The 17,690-nt window shown below is 35.1% G+C and overlaps 2 protein-coding genes across 5 annotated transcripts in view; one reads left to right on the top strand and one right to left on the bottom strand.

Moving 5' to 3' along the window:
• The window catches only part of CTNNA3 (catenin alpha 3), a 1,791,515-nt gene that overhangs the window by 626,664 nt on the left and 1,147,161 nt on the right, over positions 1-17,690 (top strand). The window lies entirely within an intron of this gene.
• Positions 1-17,690, bottom strand: part of LRRTM3 (leucine rich repeat transmembrane neuronal 3) — a 177,102-nt gene that overhangs the window by 14,820 nt on the left and 144,592 nt on the right. The window lies entirely within an intron of this gene.

The following is a 17,690-nucleotide window of genomic DNA, read 5'->3' as shown; positions in this document are numbered from 1 at the left end:
TCTGCACTTTATCCTCTAATAACTTCCACAATATCTGTGTTTTTCAAACTCTTTAGTGCTTCTTAGAAGCGCTGCTCATGATCTCCAGGAGTTTGATGCACCCGCCATTTAGCTTTTTCAGTAATGGACTCTGCTCTGGACCCTTCTGTGATAACCTCCGTTTTATTTTTGTAGTGCCAATGAAAAGTGATGTTTCTCTTTTACTGAGGCAAAGCAAAATGCCCCCAAAATGTGTTCATTTACATGTAAATCTTTCTGCACAGCCCAGTGCCTGCTAAATTGGTACTGTTGCCAGGTAAAGTGATGAAACCTAAATTAAGACTATGGCTCAAAAGCCTTACTAATCTTGGCGTGGTGTTTCCAAATCTATTTCTTCATACTGCTGTGCAATGAGATGCAGTTGATCATCAGTTTGAAAACATCTCATTCTTCTTTTCCTTTTTTTACCCCCTTGGAACTTGTAGTCACAACAGTCCACTGGAGGTCTTAATAATAACACTACATCAGTTAATGTTTTTGGTCTAGGTTTATATAAGTATAGCAGAATGAAAATCAGATTATATTAAAACATATAAAACAAACAAACTTACAACAAATACTAGTGTTTGGTATTGTAACAGAAGCATCTGGTGGAAAGAACTCTCCGTATTTATGACTCATAGGGCATTTTGGTCTCACAGAGAGGCTCTCTGTGTGATTTCCCTGAACATTGGCATTTATGTTTGTGTGTGTGTTTCATGACGTCTAATAGCCCACTTGCTTTCCAACTGGGATTTTCTTCCTTACTATCTTAATGTAGTTTTGACATCCTTTGTAATACAGACTACATGTTTGACGTACCTGATCTAAAAAGTTTGTCCTGCTTTGGTAGGACTTTGATATTGCAGAGCAGCATTTCAGGATTTGCTGAACCCAAGCAGCTGACATTCAAACAGTCTTTCAAATGATGTGATTACTTACTGAAAAGCATTGAATTTCTCTTCAACTTCATTACTAAATTAATTGAGACTCTGGTTGAGATTACCTCTTTACTAAGTGAAGTGATATTCTGTATGTATCTGCCAGGTTGCATAAAAATCTTGTACCTGTTTTAGTTCAAGTAACATTAAAAAAAAAAATCTTTCAGATGAGTTTCATTTTATAGGGATGAGGTTGTGCTGTGAATTTCTTCCAAATTTATATTTATATCCACATAAGTATGAAATAATTTGTGCTGTTTTTTCCGTCCATTCATCCATTTATCCATCTATCCACTCATCTATTTATCCATATTTATATCCATCCATCATTATTGAATATCTTAGGGATCTCGGATGAATGAAACCAATTTCTGATTTTACAAGCAAGCCATTTTAAACACCATGTTTCTAGGGTGGAATTATGTGTAGGATATGATAGGAGTGGAGAGAGAGATCTTCTGCTGTTACTGTCAGGCTTTATATAGATAATGTCATGTTTAAGCTGGCCAGGTTGGTCTTATTTATATATTTATGTTATTTCATTGATATTAACATCATCATCTCTCTAGATTGTAAATTCAATAGACAATAATGACTTCTCAGGGCTTGTGCATGCTTGCATATTAGTAAAAGTTCGAAAATTCTTGAGAGTGGAAGACTGGCAGGGAACTGAACTGATTATAACAAAGTTTATGTGTTTACATTTGTCATAAAAATGTCTTAATAAGGAATGAGCTAATATATAAAGCTAAACTAATTCATTATTTCAATTTTTATGACAAAAACATAAACTTAAAAAAGTAAGTCTGACAATACAGGTCTTGTTATATAATAAAATACTTCTCGCTAATATTTTAATAAAGATCAACTTCTAAATTTAATTAGCACATATAGATTATACGAGGGTGACTAACATTGGCCTGACTGGAGGTAATATTGGAAGTTGATGTGGTGACTAGCTCTTCTCAGTGTTTTACCTATGTTGTCTTATTTACTTTTGGTGTCATTTTTTTTTCATAGTTACATCTAGCATTGACAAACTAGGGTTCATTTTATTTTACCTTATTTCATAGGATGTAGTATTTCTTTTGTTTCTTATAAATAATAAACAAGATAGCTGGCCATATTGTTAATTAGTATTATGTGATCAGCCACATATATATGCAGATAATTTTCTTTCAACAATGGCTTTGACCAAAACAAGTTAAAAAATAAACAATATAAAGAAAAATTTGAGGTGTTGACAGTGTATCTTGTCTCATTAACAATGTAATTATTTGGTTTTAACTCACAGTTCAAAGTAGATATCAAATGCAATTTAAAAAATTAAAAATAATTCAGACCATATTTGGAGACTAAGTCTGAAGCTCAAGGTTAATATCTTCAGTATCATTAAGATACCTTACTTAGAGAATATGTTTTAACTCCTTTGACATGTCTTGATATTTATAACATACAGGGCACAAATATAATATGAAGGAATTTTATGTAATTATTTTAAACTGCTTTTCTTATTATTAGATTTTATCATTTATACTGCTAATCTATAACATGAATTATATAAAATCAGCAATGAAGGAAAGGATGAACCTTAATTTATAAGCATAGTCTAGGTAGATTCTTTATGGGATATAGGCATCTCTATGAAAAAATTTAATTTTATGCTTTTATGAATAATAGCAACAATTCATTATTTCTCATTCTATTTATTCTGTCATTTAAGTATCTATTATAAAAGTTATTAAATTATCTGTTATCAAAGTAGTAAGATTGGAAAAGAAGAACTGATCATGAATCTTGTAAAAAATATACGGTTACGGTAATTTAATGTAGAATCAGAAAATTTTCTAATCTAAAGGGTGAAAATGATTTTTTTCTCATGGCTAAGGATGTTTCCCCATGAATGAAATTTAGAGTAGAATTATAAACTATGTTTAAATTAATATATATTTTAATATTTGGTTGTCCACCAGATTTAGCTTTAAAATCTATTTATGGGGTTGTGATATTCAATTAGATAATACCAACATTTTCAACTTGGCATTGGCTAGTGACTATTTCCCAATAAGAACATCTTTGGTATTTTCTTCCTCTTATTTTTTCTTCTCTGTAAGTATTTGTGGAATTCTCACTCCACATGTAGAATTGTGCCAACCATTTGAGGGTAACTCAAGGAGCAATACATATGAGGGCGGATTGCCTGAATCTCTGAGCTTCCATTATCATTCAGAATATATGAATACCAAGTTAAAAATGATAAGTGCATTTGAGACTCGTTATAAATATAGATGTTTTCAGTATATCATATTGTGTGCTTGTTTAGAAGGAAACAGTGGAGCTCCTGATCCTACCATCTGCCTGAAAAGTGTTGTCAAAGCAAGGCAACTCTTGTTTGAACTGGCATTGACCTTGGAAACTATTATATTTCCAGCTGAATGACTGTGTCCCTCTCCCTTTCTAATAGAGAACTGATTACATTTTTCTTATCTTTATTTTTATTCTTCTCTCCATGTGCTTTTTAATTTTGCTTTGAATACTTACATTTTAATAAAATATTTGTATCTTTTGTAAGTAAATCAAATTCTTAAAAAGTATGTAATAGGAACCATCCCAAATGTCTATGAGGAGAACTAATGTATTTTGAATGCCTTATCTGTTTATTTTAGTGATTTCTTAGTTATTTATTAAGGGACGTGAAACTGAAACATATATGTATCATTGATAAGGTAGAGGGAAAGCCACATGGTTGCTTAGTAAACGCACAGGTTCTTATTGTGGATTGCTATCACTGTCTGGTATCTGAATACTTCTTAGCTTCTTCTCAAGGAAAATTAAAATATATAAATGAAGAACACACAAATTGTAAAAAAATAAAAACAATTCACATATTATTCAAATATAGTTAAAATTAGGACGTTGTCGAAATGTGTTGAGGTAGACAATGAAACAACACAGTGGGATCAGGTTATTTTGTTTCAGTGGTGGAGGGATAGCAAGGAAAACAGAACTATACATTTTTTGGCACTGAGACAAATTTTCTAGATGGCAGCCCCAAGAAAGAACACTGAAAATCTTACTGGAACTGTTTCCTAATCCTTATATTGATTGGTCTTCATAGCATATTCAATGAAAAGGCAGCTAGTTGGCTTACATTTGTATTGTGGTGCTGAACCTGCACTTTAGACACTTTCTTTTTACTTGAGAACACTAGCAGTGTGGTTTTGAAGGAAGGAAGATTTTTTTCTTAAATTAGGTAGACTTATGGATATTTAAAGGGCTTGAAAGTTTAAAATGTTGAGTAGTGCAGGTCTCTATACCAGGATGCTTAGTGGTCCCCTGATCACACTTGCCCCTCCTGACCCTTAGGTGAACACCTGCTTTATTGTGAGAACACACAGGTGGCTTCTGGTAGAATGCATGGCTATAGCAGAAATGCTCGTCTGGTTCAGCAATCCAGTTAACGTCTCATGAGCACATAATTTCATGGATGTAGTTAATATAGAAGGTGGGTGGCTTCCAGTCAACAAAATCTGGTTGTTTGACTCATAATATTATGGTCCATCCCTTGGACTACTCAGTTTAGAACGTGCCTCTAACCTGTTCCATGACTGATATCTAATCCTTATGATCTCTTTCAATACTCATGTTCAGAAATCCTCTTCTCTCTGCTGATGTAGAAGTACTTTGTTATATCTTTAGAAAAAAGCATGTATCTTTCGGAGGAGGGGCCCTTCTTGGAAATAACATATTCCTGCAGGGTTTCTTTTTTTCTCCCATGGGCCAGCTGAGTTATTCATAGACCTTAGTGCTTTCCTAAGAGGCTTGTGAAGTAATTGAGAGTTTGTTAAGAACGAAAGTGATTCTCAACTTCTTACTATAGTAAATGCATTTCTAGAGACTATGGCCTTGAGCATATCCCTTTTCAAAATCTGCTTGGGGGTTTAGGGTTTTAAACTTATGCCAGGAGTGATATTGATTAAGCATTTTCTGCCTTGCCCATTAGCTCTTCCTTCTGCTCAGTGCTAGTGAAATCACGATTTGTGCCGTGGAAATCACCAAGGTGATAAATCTAGCACTTATGACTTCAATGCATTATTGAAAAGAAAGCACAGATGGACTACAAGGGAGCAAGCAGTGGTTAAAATCAACTAAATATTTGATAATTAATAAATGTAAGAGGAAATGAACAGCAAATGAAGGAGTACCAGATCCAATTTTTAACTGAAATGTAATATAAAAATTCTCTGTTTTTTAATTTAAAAAAGTTGTCTCCATAGCATTGAAAGAAAATCGTTTGGTTCTTGAGAATGCTTACTGCAATCTGCAGTCAACCTTGGGTCCAGCTTAAACTTCTACAACATAGGTACTCCTATTTTTTCAACATGAGCTAAGTTTCAGGAACTGTGCTATGTACTGGTAATTCAAAGATTAAGCATGATTACTGTTTTCAAGGAACTCTAAGCCTTTAATAGGGATCCATGCATATAAACATAACTAGTGAGTAAACTAGTTAATAAACAGGGTTATGTACTGGCTCTAGAGGAGGGCAGGATCACATCTGCCGGGCTAGGCTCAGGAAAGACCTCAGACAGGAGACTCCTGAGCTGAGCCTTGAAGGAAGACAAGGAACTAATTCAGAGAAAATTAGGAAACTCATTCTAGGCAGAGGCACGAGGTGTGAGACAGCATAGCTGGTCCAGTACATTAGAATGACTCAAAATGGCAGGAGCAAAGAGTATATATGGAGCAATAGTGACAGGTATACATATGAGAATACAGGCATAGAAACATGGTAGGCAAAAGATGAGTCTGAAGTCAGATACTAGCAATGGGGATGGAAAGAATGGATCAATTCACATCATTTATTAGATGGGTGACCTTGGACAAGTTAATTAATCTCTCTGAGCCACAATATTGGTGCTTATTAAATGGATATAATATCTGCATCTTACACTTTTGTTGTTAGCACTAGAGAAAATATATTTGTGTTTCCTGAAATAGTAAGTTCTCAATAAGTGAAAGAGATGATACTACTGCTGATTGAAACACCCCTCATGTTCTCTCTTCTTTTTCTACATAGTTCACTGCTTGTCATTCTCATATCACTGTTCAATATATATGAGCTTAGAGAATTAAGCATTTTAAATGCTCTGCCAATAATCATTTTTCCATTAATTATTACTGTTGCCACATTAATCTATATTTGAAATGCAATCAAATTGAAGTGCTCAAAAATTTATAAGCTCTGTCTGTCAGAACTGAGGAAAGGAGAGAGAAACATTTAGACATTATTAAAATTGTTGGCTTATTAGTGGAAAGCATCTTAGTTTAAGTGCCAGATATCCAACTAGGGTAAATATAAGGGACTGAGGATTCTAATGTGGGATGCTGATTTATCATTTAGCTGTGCATCTTTTCTATGCACATCTATAAGATGACGGAGATGATGCCTACTGAATGAATACTAATAAGCTTTAGCATAGGAATAATAAATAATAAAACATACATTTCCTCTGTGAGGAGAAAAAAAAAATCAAACATCAGTAGATGTATTGTGATGCTGGGACTTAACACTCTAAGTGGGAATTATATGCACAGCTCAGTTTTTTTATTAACATCAGTTTATTTAAATGTGTTCCTGACTTCCATAGTTTGGTAGTTTTGTTTTACGTTGTAAGCAGCAGATTCTCTGTGAAAGGTAGAAATTAACCTGCTGAGACTTCTGTTTCCACCCCCGTAAGATGCTGTAAGATAAACGGAAAAATACCATTTCAAAACCTAATCCAGCAGAAAATGACTCTAACCTGCAAAACAATCCACTAGTTCATGTAAAAGGAATGATTTTCTTTCTTGAGGAAAGGGAAGTTTTGTAAAGATATACAAGCATTTGGGGCTGTCACCCCTTCCAGTTCGTCTTGCCATCCCTTCCTGCCTCTCTGGATCCCATCAAGAGGCAAATTAAATTCTATCTATTGTAGGAAGACTTTGGAAAAAAAACACCTCTGAACTAAAGCAATTTTGTATTTTACTCCTCTCTTGACACTTCTTACATGCTGCTGTGCGTTAGTGACTATCTTATTGTTATGTTTTATCTTCCTAATTATAACACAGATGCTTAAGAGCAACTACTTTACTTTTTCTATAGTTTCCTCTGATCCTCGGGGGTTGTTTGTGAATTTGTTGGCTTTCCTGGGGCTTTCTAAATCTAGATATTGCACTTCTTTTAGATTTTACAAATAGGCCCTGCTCTATCACTGTGTTCCTTTTGTGACTATGGCAGAGAATTGGCAGCAAGCCAAGCCATGGCTTACATGGCCATGATATGTGTATTTAAGATGGTTTCTTAAATTCCTGAGACGCTTCCCCTTGTTCTGTAACACAGAGTTTCTTGTGCACAGCATGTGCTCATAAGTTAACCTTGCATACCCCACACAAAACATACGGCCAGAAGAGCATCAGAGAAGCCAAAAGGGGAATGCAAATCTTATCTATGAAACTTATAAATATGGATTATTCCTGGTCCTCCCAGATATTATGAATTATTGGTGGCTTGAAATTCATAGTGTACATTCTCGTTGAAGTGGATTAAGAGTGTCTTAGAAACTGTATCCAAATTTCAGAAAACTCTTAATGGGAGCTAATTTACGCTGGTGTTCTAAGTCACATAATCAACTGAAGTGGTCTACTGCATTGCAGTGGTATCATCTGTCTCTGCTTTTGCATTATTAGAATTACATGTGTCTTGCTAGCCTTGCACTGAATTTTTAGAATTGTGATGTTAAGAAGATATCAGAAAAAAAAGTTATGAATAATAATGATTGCCTTGACTTTGTTCTCCTAAGTGGAGTAACATTTCGTTGGTCCCTCTCTCAAATACTTTTCTTTCTGATCATTTTCTTTCTCACCTCCTTACAGACCAAATGTTCACACACACAAACATTGGAGTAATTGTGCTTTAGGATCTTTGACACCGTACCTTTGCCAGTTAGTAGGCACTATAGTGGTAGAGTCTTAGAAGCACACATAAGTCTTTCCAGGACTTGAATTGGGGAAAGGTCAGTCTTCATGCCCATTTAAGGATGTTTACTGAGCTCAAGCAAAGAAACTAAAAATGGTGTTCTTTTATTTGGAGGCTTTCAGAATGCCTTTGTTAGAGTAACATTAAACTGCATGAAGTTTGGATAACTGGGATTGACTTGGTCCAGGTATGACCCTGGTCTGTTGTCTAGTATGTAATCCTACTAGCTCAGAATTATCCAAAGTAAAAGATAGTTATGCATAAAATGGAACTTTCTAAGCTCTTGGTGAGATTAGTCTTGTAAATCACTCATATTCTGTCTCTCCCCTTCCCTTCCTTCTCTATTAATCTAGAATCTAGATAAAAAGATTTCCATCTTTTCTTTATTACTTCTGTCTCTTCTTAGTAATTTTCTTTCTTGTCTTTATCAACTATTCATTTAATAAATGATCATTAAGTATAAACAATATGCTATCTGCAGTCTTGGTAGTGAGATGAGTCAATAAATAGAAATAGATATTATCATAAGGGGATACACATTAGACAGCAGTTATACAATACAATAGTTAAGCAAATACATGATCATAAATTTTGATGTTGGTTCCAGAGGAAAAATGCAGGGAACGAGTCTTTCAGGGAGTTGCATAACAGAAGATTTCCTAAGAAAGTTTCACAAGAGTTGAGATGAATGGAGTAGAAAGTAGGATGAAGCGTGCTTCAAGCCAAGGTAACACTGTGCAAAGGATGAGAGGCAGGCAGGGGACAGAGAGTCCAGAATGTTTGGACTGGAGACTACAGGGATAGGTCAGGATGTGGGAGTGGAGCAAAGGGACTGGTTCAGGTGGGACTCAAAAAGCCATCAGAGCCGCTGGTTCCTTGTATCCATTTTATAAATTTTTAGGGATTTTAAAGGATTTAGACTTTATCATAAAGCTAGGGATAGCCAATTAAGGATTTTAAGTAGGAAAGTGATATGAACTGATTTGTACTGACAAAAGTTCATTCTGGAGAAGAGAGAGAACTAAGGGCCAGAGCAGACATGTGCAAAGCTGTTACAAGGCTACTGGAAGATCCCATGAGAGGAACAAGATGGCAGTGTGGATGCAGGTTTGGCCACAGAGATGGAGAAAATGTAGCAGGTTTCAGGAGTGATTGAGGTAGAGGGTCAGGATTTGGGGAAGGGATTAGGAGATCTCAGAGGAATGTTTAGATTTCTGGATGCACAAATGTCTTCATGTTGCAGGCATTCCCTGAAACAGGAGACAATGCAAGTTGCTTTGGATGTGAGTTTGGCATTAGACGTGATAAAGACGAGGAGATTTTGACATAGTCTAATGGATATGTCATGGAAGTACTTTGTTCAATTCTAGAGCTCAAAAGAGAAGTTTGGGCCAGAGGAATTAGTATGACAAAGAGAGGATATGTCAGTTGATTTTATTTCAATAGAGCATTTTTCAAAAGGTAAGTGTAACATTCCTTTCAAAAGTTTCTCTTAGTTTATATTGTAGTATTTTTATTTTCTCACTTACTGAAATGTACAAATTCAGTTCCCTGTACTGAGTTTGGTTACCTGAAATTTCATTCTATCCAATATTATTTTCATGCCTTATTTATCTTTGATTTGGATGTAATATCAGTGAAACCTGTTATTTGTATTCAATTTTTAAAGAAACTCTTTTAGATTTTAGAAGTCAGAAATGTCCTCAAATGAATCTGACTTACTTTATGTCCTCAAATGAATCTGACTTACTTTATAAGAAGAAGGGCTTGGCATTCTGATAGAGTCCTGGAAACGGATTCTTGGAGATACAGCTCTGTGTTGGTCTTTCCACATTTGTCTCTGTAATTGTGGATTATGATGCAGGTGGACTTTGCTCCTTTCCCCTGTGCTATCCAGCAAAATGATATTGAGCAAGCTGCCAGCCCTACTCGATCATCATTACTTATATTTTGAGGAGAGGATTGCAGTAACATGATCTCTGAAGCTCACTTTAGCTTTAAGGTTCTATGAAAAGTTAGCATTAATCCTAGGAAAATAGTTACAGATAAGGATGGTGGAGTGCAGTTATTTTAAGTGCTGGAAAAGTTGTAGCTCTCTGGAGGAATTGAATCTTCTGAAATTATTCAGTTTGTAATACAGGGGAGCTCGAAAGGTCCACCCTCCCATCTTTCTTCATATACTTAAAGGCAGTTAAATTGCTCCTAAAAATGTGAAATGGAGGTGTGAACATTTCTAGAGGCAATTAAGTCATTCTGCATTTTACTGGTAAATTCTATCATTTTTTAAAAAAGAGAGATAGAGGTTTATATAAAAATGGAGAAAAAGGAAATTGCATGTGCAGATGTAAAATACCATCTGTGCTTCTGGATCCATTCCATGCTCCACACCTTCGTTGAAAGAAATTGTTGATTGAAAGCTCAGATTTTGCTGGCTAGTTATAAAAGCTTCCTGTGTTGCTTATCATGCATTTTAAAAATAGATGGCTTTGAATGTGTGAGTTAATTTTTAGCCTCATTTGCCTAGGCCTCCTAACTCAAGAAGCATGCTTTTAGTGAACTCACAATTCAGTTCATATTCAATGCGATTAATAGTAGTGGGGAGTTACAAGGTGCCGACCTTCAGAATGTTTGTCATAGCTTCCTTTTCCTCCTCGTGGTAGATTGAGCCCATCTGATTTCCTGGACTGGAGCACTCGTCTGTACCTTACTTTGAGGAAATATTAAACATTGGTAGAACTGCAAGTATGTAGGTAGTCTCGTGACGTTGGAGGATCTTGTCTTAAGTATTTCCAGCTTCACCTTTCTTATCCCTTTTCCATCTTAATAGTGGCGGGTGTCCTGCTTGTGCCCAGGCACAAGTCAGCTCTGCTCTCATTTACCTCTTACCATGAATTTAAGTAAAACCGGCATCTCTCTCAGGGTAACTCTTTTTCTACCTTATCTCTAATGGTGGAAGGAAGTGCTTGTTAATACAGTTTGAAATTTAACCATTACTTTCCTTACTTAAAGATAAAGTAGACTTAGATTACATTTTTTAAGATTTCTGATCATTATATATTTTTTAAATTGTTCAGTTAAGGGCATTTTAAATCGTATTTATGTGTGTGTGCGTGCACGCGTGCGTGTATGTGTGTGTGCAGAAATTCTTAGAACCAGCACAAAACAACTGAATTTGTATCCCTCTTCTCTGAGCCATAGTAGCTACAAATGTATCTAGGAAACAAACTTATTGTTAGAAGCTCAAGATAGCTATCCCAAGTGCCAAATGCATCTTTAAGTACCTAAATTGAGAGACTCAATTACACAGATATTGCTTAATATGCAAAAGGAAGGTAGGGAGCTACCCATTTTCAGCACGAAGTCTACGTGTTACGTATAAACCATTTTACTGGGTAGCTTGATTCTCAAATGTGTGCTTTTCATACATATAATTCATAATATACATTCATAAATAAATGAATTATATTATAATTTATAATATTAAGAATGTATTTTGTGGTTTTATATAAATGTCTTTAGCTGGCATAAGGCAGAACCTACACACATTTCTCTTTGAATAATAGAAATGTTTATTTTTAGAAGGACATTTTCTCTAGATAAATTTTTATGGTAAGAATTAAAGGGCTACATGGCATTTTTTAAATAATTCACTAAATCTGAGTGTAGCTGTGCAAAATAAATATCTGTATCCAAACCTGGAAACTCTGCCATTAATTACATTTTGTTATTGGTGAAATTTAGCTAAATAGTCCAAGTTAATTCATTAGTAAAATGTGATTGAATTGTGAGAATGATTTCAGGTAATTGTGAAACAAAGACTTAGAAAAGAATAAAATGTTCTTTTTGTTTACTTAGCATTCTTCATGAGCTTTTATTACTTTTCAAAGCTTTCATTTCATTCTTTTTATATCTATTTTGTATAGTTACTTACCTGTGTTTGATTTATTTATTTTTTGCTCTTTTGTTCATGAGCTTTTAAAAATACCTCACCAGATGACTTCTTTTATATCTCAATTATGTTTTGTGTGATTCTCTCATTTTTACTCTTTATTTTGTATCTCTATTTTTATGTGATTCTCTCATTTATTTCTCTTTATTGGGCTTAATCATAGCATATCTGTTAATTCTTGTTTAAGAGAGATGTTCACAAATCAGAATTTTTACTGAAGATGATGATCAGGATGGCAAAGGATTTAAATATAAAATATAAGTTTAGAATTTGGTGATATTTAGACTGAAAGAAAAAAAGATTTAAGGGAGATAATTCTTTAAATAGATGAAAAAAAGCAACATGGATGAAGGTAAAATATTGTTCCAGATTTCAAAATTTAGACAATTAGTGGAAAATATGGGAGAGTCAATTTTGTGTCAATATAAAGAGTTTTAAAAATTAATTAGAGCTTTAAAATGTAATAACTTTTTGATTTTCAAGTAGGTCATGGGACCAGTTTTTCGTACAAACCGAATAAATTAGATATATTTCCTAGAGCTGTGCAAGCAGCAAGGACTAAAAGAACTAAGATTACAGAAAGGAAAATTACTCCCAGGCATGCATGCATTTATTTCCCTGAGGGCGTTTGCTGATTCAGTGTGGTCTGAGGACTGGACTTGGCCTAGCAGAAGGTGTCTTTTAGGAGTAAGAAAAGTTAGCAAAACTCAAAAAGTTAGTGTTTGTGCAAGGCGGGGACAGATTGGAGACTTGAGGGATCTAAAACACACAGCTTTCTCCACGGGATGTCTGCTATGTTCCCAGGCTGCAAAGAAAGCCAAGAGTTAAGCTAAAAGCTTCTAAAAGCTCCCAAAGGTAGTAGAATTTCAGTTGGAAATAAACAAACAAAAGGACTTAGCACTCTGGAGACACCAAACTCAAACACACTGTTGATCTCTTCTTGAAGAAGTTTACCAAATTTTGTAGCTGTTTGAGGCCTAGGATAAAGCAATGACCTGAAAACTTCTGAAAGAGAACTTTTTCAGAGCCCAGAAGATACAGATCTACCAGGCTTTCAATCAAAATCCAGGGAGTATCATGGCATACAAATACAGATAAACAAGGGGCAAACTACATTCTATTAAAACTGTTCTATTAAAACTGCAACCTAGCCCCAGCCCAGCTGAGCCCTTGGTTCGCTTGGGACAGCCAGCCTCTCTCTGTTCTGCTTAATACTGAAAATGAGAAACCTGCTGTAGTGGAAGAGATCATTTGAAGTTCTGTAGTTCTTGTAGACCTAATTTCTGTCCTGTAATAAAACGAGTAACTAGACATACAAACAGGTAAAACTATATGATAAATAATCAGAAGAAAAAGTATACATTTGAAGCAGGTAAGTAGATGATTCAGATATTACAGATAACTGACAAGGACTGAAAAGGTGGTCTAAAAAAAGTGAAAGAATAGAAAATTTTATTAGAGAAGTGGTACACATAAAAAAATAACCAAAAAGGTTGGGCATGCTGGCTTATGCCTATAATCCCAGCACTTTGGGAGGCTAAGGTTGTAGGATCTGAGGCCAGCAGTTTGAGAGCAGCCTGGCAACATAGCAAAAAGCCGTCTCTACTAGAAATACAAAAAATTAGCTGGGCTTGATGGTGCACGTCTGTGATCCCAGCGACTCAGGAGACTGAAGCGTGCGAATCACTTGAACCTGGGAGACAGAGATTGCAGTAAGCCGAGATCATGTACTACACTCCAACCTGGGCAACAGAATGAGACTCTATCTCCAAAAAAATTAATAAAATAGTAATAATCAAACAGATATTCTTGAATTGAAACAAAAAAAACCCCTACCTCTATCTGAAATTAAGAGTTTGCTAGAGACATATAATAAATCAGGCACAATAGAAGTTTAGTGAACTGGAAAATACTCAAAACATAGAAAGAAAAACAAGGGAAAAATTAGATACTGTGTAAATGGTATTTGTGGTAAGATGATTTTTTAAAACATATAAAAATCAAAGTCCCAAAGTAGAGGAAAGAATACAAGGGGAGATACATTTTTTGAGGACTTAAAGCCAGGAATTTTTCTAAAATTTTGGAAAGGCAGCCACAGACAGATTCAAGAAGTTTAGCAAACTTGAAGCAGGATAAATACAGTAAAAACATTCATAGGGACATTTTGGTAAAACTGCTGAAAACCAGGTAACAAGATCTTAAACGAAGTCAAAGAAACAGGACACATTACCTTTAAAGAGCAAATATAGGACTGAGAATTGGCTTTACCAAAGAAGTGAGAAGATAAATGAAATGTAGTATTGAGGGAAAATACCTGCCAACCTACAATTCTGTAACTCATAAAAATATATCTATCAAAAATATGGAAACAAAGACATTTTCTGACCGAAAGAAGCCACCCCAAAATACAAAACCAGGAATTAGTCAGTCTGAGGCCTGCACGAAAAGGAATACCAAAGGAAATAGTAGTAAGTAGAAGAATAACCTTAAATAGAACCATGGAAATATCTGAGTGATTGAAGAATGCTGGAGAGTGTAAATACATTTTATACAAATGAACATGAACTATATTGAACTATAAGAGTAATGCTTTGCGAAGTTTAAAATACATACAGAATAATATGTGACATCAATACCATTAAAAAAGTAAGAAGTGATAAATGAAGTTTAAAACTTCCATGGCTTAGCAATTCTGGGAAGATAGTAAAAGTAATAATTATGTTATATAGAGCCAACTCAAGGATGCATGTTGTAATTCTTCAGGCAAACACTAAAAAAAAGAGTAGCAGAAAGTGTAGCTAACACATTACTAGAAATAAGTAAATGAGTGTTTGTTTAATGCAGAGAGAAGTTATGAGAAAAAAGAATATAGTAAACAGGACATTTAGATATGAAAAGGAGGAAAACCTAGCAGAAAACCTTTGTCACTTTGGTGTAGGCAAGGATTTCTTAATCAGGACACAAACAACATGAAACATAAAAGAAAATATATGTAGAGAGACTGGTTCATATTAAAACTAAGAACTTTTGTTCATCAAAACATACCATTAAGAGAATGAAAAGACATTCACAGAGTGGGAGAAGATATTCTTAATACATGCATCTGACAAGTGACTCATTCAGATTACATAATGAACTCCTACAAATAAAAAAGATAAAGACAAAAGGCAAATATGCCAATAAAAAAGTGAGTAATAGTCTTGAACAGACACTTCACATAAGAGAATATCCAAATTGTCAATACATAAGTGAAAAAGAACTTAACATCATCAGTCATTATACTAATGCAAATTAAATTAAAATGTGAGAGTACGATACACAGACAAGAACGACTAAAATGAAAAAGGCAGAAAATATGTGTTGGGCAATGATGTAGAGCAATGGAAGTTCTCATGATCTGCTGGTGGGTGTATAAATTGAAACATCTTTGGAAAAATTTTGAGGGTATCTACAATGCATATTCTATGACCCAGTAATTCTACTTGTAGGTATACCTATAGGAGGAATATGTACACATGTTAACCAAAAGACGTACAAAAATGTTCATAGCAGCCTTTTTTGTAGTAGTGCCAAAACAGAAATGCTCATCAATGGAACCTATGGTAAAAAGAAACTGGAGTATTCATACAGTAGAATTATACAGTTATGAGAATGAATGAATATCAGCTACCTATAACAATGAGTGAATCTCATAATGTTGAGTGAGACACAACATTCAGACACAACAGAGTATATACTGAGTGATTCTACTTATAGAAAGTTCAAAAACAGACAGAAATAATGTATTTAGGTCAGGATAGTGGTTACTCTTGGTAGGGACTGGATGGGGTGGGGTGGGCTTCTGTACTGCTTGTAATATCTTTTAATTTAGATATTGCTTACATAGATGTATTCAGTTTATGAATATTCACCATTATAATGTGTGTGTATATATATATATGTACATACACATGCAATATTATGCTTCAAAGACAAGTTAATTACAGTGAGCTTTTTTGAGTTAATAAGTTTCCTATTCTTGGAAATATCCAAATAAAGAACTTGGACGATTATATGTAAGGGAGACTTTGGAAGGGATTTCTGCATTGAGGTAAAAAAATGCACTAGATGATTATCCAAACTCTTTTTAATTCTGAGATTCTCTGATTGTTTTAAGAAAGGGTATACTTTGATCATTCATCTGCATATTTTTCTCTTTACTTTACTAATGAAGTTCCAGACTATAGCCTACTTTCACTTTTGCTGGTTTACCTCCCATTTCCTCTTAAACTCATATCATTTCTTTTTTCTTTTTCTTTTTCTCTTTCTTAGATATATATATGTGTGTATATATGTGGGTATATGTGTGTATATACACACGTATATATACACACATATACACACATACATACACGTGCGCAGGCACACACACAGACACACACATGTGTGTGTTTGAGACAGGGTCTCACTCTGTCACCCAGAGTAGAGGGCCGTGGCGATCTGAGCTGCAATCTCCACCTCCCAAGTTTAAGTGATTCTCCTTCCTTAGCCTCCCAAGCAGCTGGAATTACAGGTGCCTGGCACCGGATGCAGCTGATTTTTGTATTTTTAGTAGAGACAGGGTTTCACCACGTTGGCCAGGCTGGTCTTGAACTCCTGACCTCAGGTGGTCTGCCTGCCTTGGCCTCTCAAAGTGCTTGGATTATAGGCATGAGTCACAGTGCCTGGCCCAAACTCATACCATTTCTTAATCATTGACTATTCAAGGGTCAAATCTGATGGATTATTTTAGTCTTTTTCTAACATATTTGGGTCATTTACTGTTGATGACTCATTTTCTTTTTCTTTCTTTCTTTCTTTTTTTTTTTTTTTTTTTTTTTTTTGTTGAGATGGCATCTCACACTGTCACCTAGGCTGAAGTGCAGTGGTACAATCTTGGCTCACTGGAAACTCCACCTTTTGAGTTCAAGTGAGTCTCCTGCCTCAGCCTCCCGAGTAGCTGGGATTACAGGCACCTGTAATCATGACTGGCTAATATCTGTATTTTTTTAAACTAGAGATGGGATTTCACCATGTTGGCCAGGTTGGTCTCGAACTTCTGACCTCAGAGGATCTGCCCGCCTTAGCCTCCCAAAGTGCTAGGATTACAGGTGTGAGTCACCTTGCCTGACCAAGGACTCATTTTCTTAAAACTCTCTCCCCTCAGTTTTTCTGATGTCACTCTCTTCTTGTTATTTTTTTCTTTTCTCTTTTTTCTCTGATAATTATTGAAACATAAGAACTTTCCAAAGTTCTGTTCTTGGTCCACTTCTCACACTATAAAATTCTTTATGTGATTTTAAGCACTTTAAGACTTCACTCATTATTCACCTGTTGTTAAGTTTCAAATCTGTGTTTCTAAACCCAGAACTCTCCAGGGTTCTAGTCTTACATATTCAACTGTTTAACAGACAGATCCATCTGAATGTCCCCCAACGTGACACATGCAAGACTGAATTCCTATCTTCCCCCCAATCCTTATCATCTTTTATTATTCCCTTTACCTGGAAGTAGTGTTACCATCTGTATCTATTTTATGCAGCCTGGGAGCCATTTTGGACTATCCAGTCCCTCCCTTTCCTTTTTCCACATCCAGTCACTTCCCAGCCCTAAACCACCCTTACTTTTTAACATTATATATTCTTCCTCCCTTCTCTCCCATTTTCCACTGACTCAGCTTTAGCTCTCATTATTTCTCTAAATAGTTTCCAAAAAGATTTGTCTTTTAATTTTATACTCAGCAGAT

Source organism: Sapajus apella, unplaced genomic scaffold (assembly GCF_009761245.1).
Source record: "Sapajus apella isolate SASKATOON/1434 unplaced genomic scaffold, GSC_monkey_1.0 scaffold78, whole genome shotgun sequence".
Taxonomy (NCBI): Eukaryota; Metazoa; Chordata; class Mammalia; order Primates; family Cebidae; genus Sapajus; species Sapajus apella.
This window is presented reverse-complemented; position numbering and strand designations above follow the sequence as displayed.